The sequence below is a fragment of the Triticum dicoccoides genome, chromosome 2A (assembly GCF_002162155.2).
Source record: "Triticum dicoccoides isolate Atlit2015 ecotype Zavitan chromosome 2A, WEW_v2.0, whole genome shotgun sequence".
NCBI classification, from domain to species: Eukaryota; Viridiplantae; Streptophyta; class Magnoliopsida; order Poales; family Poaceae; genus Triticum; species Triticum dicoccoides.
In genome coordinates, this window is record NC_041382.1 from 185,762,335 (window position 1) to 185,768,247 (window position 5,913).

The window sequence follows — 5,913 nt, forward strand, 5'->3', positions numbered from 1 at the left end:
CCTACGCTCTTTTGGGCCTCATCCACGGTCAGTCTAGCACTCTTCCGATCCCAAAAAAACCAACACGTCAAGCTGCACAATACATAGGGTCAAGTGGGCTTCTAATCAGCCTTTTCATGTTGGTTTACTCATTAAAAATATAGCGCCGGATGACCAGCACTCCTTGCCTGCGTGCGTTTGCCTGCCGCTATGTACATGCATGCGTGGCTCGCGTGTGTGTGGTGCGCTGTGTGTGGGGAAAACGTTTCGTTCAGGAACTTTGCAAATAAATTCATATAGTTTACGGTATTCAATCCGTGGTCCTTTTTAAAGTGAGAAAAAAACACGAAAACACACACTCGAACAGGCGCTCCTCTCTCCCTGGCCTCCGATCCCAGCCGCCAGGAGGCGCCCCGCGCGATGCTCGATCCGGTCCCACGCCAGTCATCCGGCGCGACGTCGATGGATCTGGCGGCGGGAGCAGCGTCTTGCTCCGGTGGCGACGGCACCCTGCTGATCCAGAGAAGAAAGAGACAGGGCGTGAGGGAGAGAGGAAAGAGAGGAGGAAAGGAGAAGGAGAAGGGGGCACAAGGTGAGGGAGGCAGTCGGTGGGGGTGGCTTGGACCGGCTCAGCAAGGAGATCTTCTCCATCCTCGAGTCCAACTTCGTCCGCAGGCGCTGGAGCCGACAGGGGCGTGCTCAGCCGGGCGTGTGCGCGTGCTCTCCATCGACGGGGGACGCTCGCCGCGGCCGTGCTGGTCAGGCTCGAGCACCGCTGCAGGAGCTGTCCGGGAACCCCGAGGCCCGCGTCGCGGACTACTTCGACATGGCGGCAGAGTCCGGCGCCAGCGGGTTCTTGGCGGCCGCGCTGTTCGCTCGACGAAAGAATAAAAATAATACGAAGACCAAATACAACGACGTATTTGCCTTATGGCAAAGAAGCCGGCAGCAGTTGGTGGCGCGATGGACGCTGCGTGGCTGTATGAGCACACACCAGGTATGCAGATGCAGAACAAAGTAGAGCTCTCACAATTTTTTATCCGAGGTGTATTTTTTTTGGTACGATCTTGATTTCTGGATGGCACCACTTCGCAGGCAGCAGGCTCTAGCCGCGGCAGCAGGAAAACGGACGGCAACATCCTGTCATACATGCAGGATTCTGCATTTGGATAAAAGGAGTCCGGTAGATGTCAACAAAGGAGTGAAATAAGCATCTGTACTCTCCTTATTTTTGTGCAAATGAAAGGCTTGCGGAGACTATATTTCCGTGGCCTAATGGAACGGAATCTGATAAATCGATCTTGGTTACCAATCTGTCCTATGTAATTAATGAAGGACATGGCATTGGCAGGAGCTAGCCTACGCACAGTGTGCACGGTGAGCAAATCCCTCTGTTTCTCAGCTACCAAATATTTCTTCTTTTGCTACTGAGTGAATCATCAGTTTTGTTTTGTTATGGCTACAAGCACTCCTGGCATCAGAAGATGGCTATATTGGCGAAAAAGACTGGTGGTCTGTGTTTCACTTTTGGACATCTATGTGAGCAGCTTCCTCCTGCTTTCATTTATCAGCTCACAACACATGGTTGGTGTTTGTGTGATTACTCAAGTTACAGCGATGTATTACATTAGGATCAAATAGCTAAAGTTTAAATACTCATAGGTGGACATTGCTGTCAATTTTTAAGCTTTCACTGCAAACGTGATAAAATTCATATTGTACCCACTATGATTCCTCTGACTCATATTCATATTTCTAATTTCATGGATAAAAGTAGGCATGACATAATATGTCTTGTTCATTGTAACATTTTTTAGGTAGGCATTTATTCTTTTAGATAGTTGTTGTATTTTAGGAGGGTGTGGGATATTTTCCCCCATTTAACTAGCTTACAGAATAATTTTTTATTTATGTCTCAATTTAACCAAAATTTTGCTACCATAAGAGCATGGCATAATTTCGTTGTAACAATTCTTCAGGTAGATATTTACCGGTTTAGATGTGTTCTGTTCTTTTAGAAGAGTGTGAGGATAATTTATTTTATTGTGACAAACAGGAGGAGTTTGCGGAACCAACGTGCTAGAATGTGATGGTCAAACTCATCGCCTGTGATTCATGCTCGTCGTGAAAGGTGGACAATGTGACCACGAGTGGCAACGAGTGCGATAACCCGGGTGGGTTGCTTGGACCATGCGAGGATTTGTTTTCCCCGTTGCAACGCACGGGCATATGTGCTAGACGATGACTAATAATAATCTATCCCTAATTTTTTAATAATAAAATACGGATTGACTCCATGAGTTTACTGTCACAATACGCTTTTATCCAATCGTAATACGTTTTTACGATTCGTATAGACAAAATCGTAATATAAATGAGGTGGTACTAATAACGGATCACACCACGATTTCGTTAGTTGCCCAATAAAAGCCACGATCCTCTTCCTGTTTCCCACGCACGGGCGCACCATCAGGCCACGATTTCCTTCGTTGCCCAAAAAAAGCCACGATCCCCTTCCTGTTTCCCACGCACGGGCGCACCCCTGACGCCGCCGCCTTCCTCCCGGAGTCCGCGGCCAAATTCTACGCCGGGAGCAGCGGATCCATCTCTCCGACGCCTCCTCTCCCTCGAGTCTTGACCTCTTCGGCAGCCTTCCTCCCGTCCCAAGTTCAGGAGATGCATGAGGACGACGATGGCGGCGAGGCGCCTCACGCGCGCGAACATCGCCACCCTACACCCCGGTCGTGCGCGCTGCTCTGTGAGGTTTAAGCACCGCGCCCGCTGCGCTCCGCTGTCTCATTGAGGAGTACCACAGCTGGCCCATGCCAGCCGAGCGTTTCTCTCCCCGACTGCTCCTACGTTGACCTGCACACATCCTCTGCTTGGCTAAGTCCCACCGCCTACAACCGTCACCATCGTCAGATCTGCTCCAATATGCGCGCCCTGGTCTTTACTTCCCTGACCCAGTGGCATTGCCATCGTCAGATCATGTTGCAGAAGGCTCTGCTTCTTTGTTGCTCCAGTGATGGATATTGCTGAACTAAGCAAACCTCTAGGTGTAAGACACCATCTGAACGATTATCTGCTTCATAATGTCCATGTACACAACAAACAGTCTCAATTTGCAGGTCCCAGTGAACTGCAGCGCCTCAAAAGCTGTCAAGCAGTTGGTTTCCAAGATTATTGTGCCAGCGGACCGTTCATGTAGAGGAGTGAGAGCACCAGAAACAGCCTCAGTTTCCCCTTCCTTGGCATCCGAGCACTGTCGGAGTTCAGTTCCCAGCAAGAACAACACTTGTCCCGAGCTATTTTGAGTCACGACACGACGCCACTGGTCATCTGGCATGTGCTCGGGAGGAAGAAACAGTCCATGTTCAGTTTAACATAGCCATCAGCTGACCTTTTTTTTTCATTGCAGAGCACGATCCTTGTTCCTGATCGAGTGCAAGATTGGCACTTGGCCCATTTGTTGCTTTTCTTTGTCATCAGTGGCAAGTGGCAACACACGCTTTATCTCAGTAGGACAATAGCTCTGAATAAAAATAACAGATGCACCGATCATTTTCTTCAGGAGTTTTAGGCTCTGTGCTATGGACTATGGTGAGGTAACATCCTAAAATACACACCTTGTGATTGTTACCATCAAGCAATCTCTACTCTTGTGGTTTCCTTTTTTGAGGAATTGGCAGTGATCTGCCTATTAATTTAGAGGAAAAGATGTTACAACGTTAGCATTACAGGATTAGGCTGAACCTAAATTTGCAGCGCTAGCAAAGAAGAAAACTAAAAGTAAAATTCGTCAGGCTCGGGAGGGGTGTCATTTTCACAATCAGAGCTCCAGTGCATGGTCGTTGTTGGCATGAGGATGTCTTGTTTGATTAGGTGCAAGACGTTTGCTCTTGTGGTTTCCACTGTGTTATGGATCAGGACGAATTAATAAACTTAATAAAGGAAATACATGGTTATTGTTTTCTGATTGCTCTTCACTTTCTTTGAACTCCATACGTTTTCCTCTTTTTCTTATGTCCTGCTTAGTTAGTATGCAAGCAGAAGCTTTCTTCTCTATGCTGTTACTTCTTACTGATTTTTTTATAGATCCTCAAATTTTTATTTTATTAGCCAGCAAATAATAATTGGTGGATCTCATTTTCCATTGTCCAGTTTGTGCTTTTGTGGATTATCTCATTAAACAACTTGCATGCCGTTCAATGTTGCAACTCTCCTGACTTCTGAAAAAATACTACAGAGCTAAAAAACATTCTTCTACGTTCTCTCGAGGTACAACGATTACTACTACTGGCAGAACTAATAAAAGGGGGAGGCCTCGATGGAGGCGCCTGAGCGGAATGAAGTGCTCATATGGGATACTCCATAACTTCAGTCCATCAAATATCGGTAACATATTTCTATCACACAAGAAATTGCTAATCTATATCCTTCATTTTTTTAGAGATGTGATAATACTTTTAGTCATAATGTGTTGCACTAAAAGTTCACTTGACTCCACGTAAATAATTTGACAGATGAGAGAGGACAAGTTATTCCTAAACAAAGTGTGGAATTTGTGCAATCATGAAATCTTTACTGACCAGGGTTCTGAACGTAGGGCCCATTAGACAAAACATGACTTAGAGTGTTAAAATATTTGGCTGCATATTCGTTAAGTCTGAAAATGAGACATATTTAGGAGTTTCCAAAAGAGGCGCAACATAAACAAACTTCAGAGCCGCCTCAAAGTAAAGGCATGTACTGCAGGTGGATTGTGGTCAGAACATATAAAAGAAGTTGATATAATGGGTAAATAATGCTCAGAAAACATTTAAAAAGAAATGGGCATCAACAACCTTCAGATGATTCGACATATGCTTTAAGTCTCGAGCTTCCAAGAGAAAAATGCAACCATACTATTATCCTGCCTAATTGGACTTGCAGTCTCTGAATTATTGGAAATTGCTTATTTCATACTGCCATGTTGATCGCCAATTTCAACACTGGATCACCTCAACTGTGCTTTTATTTTTGAAGCATCAGATTTTACTGGAGTGGACTGGACCTCTGATTTTCCTTCTTTCAGATCGTCATAAATTAGGCTATTTTTCGTGGCAACTCTGAGTTACATCAACTGCTTCACATTTTTTTTTCGCTCCTGCTTGTCATGAGTACTGAGAATATGTGTTTATCAACTTAGCGATAAACCCACTTTTCTTGGTTGCAAGAATAGCTTGCCAGTACTTTACAACAATCTTATTTGTTGTCCTGGTCACTTGGAAAGCATGTTGTGTTCTCCATGTGGTGAGGTTTTCCCACAATTAGGAAATAGAGCGGCATGGAGGACTGGAAGGACGCGGAGGGGCACCGGGCCACCGGCAGTAGGGAGGGCGAGGAACAGCTCGAAGTGGGATGCATGCGTGCGTAGAGAGGGAGTTGCTTGCATATTTTGTACTTTTGGTGATTTTTGTCAGGGATAGTAACTTGAGTGATTGCAGTAAACATACAGATTATAGACTAACATTTCTTCTTAAATATCTCGTTAAAGTTCTGTACTAAAGACTACAGGGCTGCACTTGGTCATTCAACACTGAAGGTCAATGTTTCACTTAGGCCACTTGGGTTCTGAACATGCAATAAAAGGAAGAAAACTTAGCAAGGGTTCCAGATCTTGCTTCAAGAAAAATGTTGACAATATGCTTTGACGCACCATTAGCTCTGGCAGGAAAAAGAATCTGATGGAATCGCAGGATTTCTTCAATCACATCATTAGTAGATGGCAAAGCCTTGAGGCTACCACTGGGAATGAAGCAAAATCATGAAGATGACTGGTTAAGGAAATAGCAAGACTTGCACCATTGACTTTGCTTGCTATTGGCATGAATTTAAAATTCTGGTTTCAGTCTTTCAGTTGATGCAGGACTCGAGTGTGAGAAATTGACTCAG

The 5,913-nt window shown here is 45.2% G+C and overlaps 1 long non-coding RNA gene across 1 annotated transcript; it reads left to right on the forward strand.

The window, feature by feature from the left end:
* Nucleotides 1-293: 293 nt before the first annotated feature.
* On the forward strand, nucleotides 294-2,310 carry LOC119354119. Its single transcript, XR_005170645.1, has 3 exons — nucleotides 294-976; nucleotides 1,075-1,518; nucleotides 2,036-2,310. It is a non-coding gene; the product is annotated as an uncharacterized LOC119354119 (long non-coding RNA).
* The last annotated feature ends 3,603 nt before the right edge of the window (nucleotides 2,311-5,913 follow it).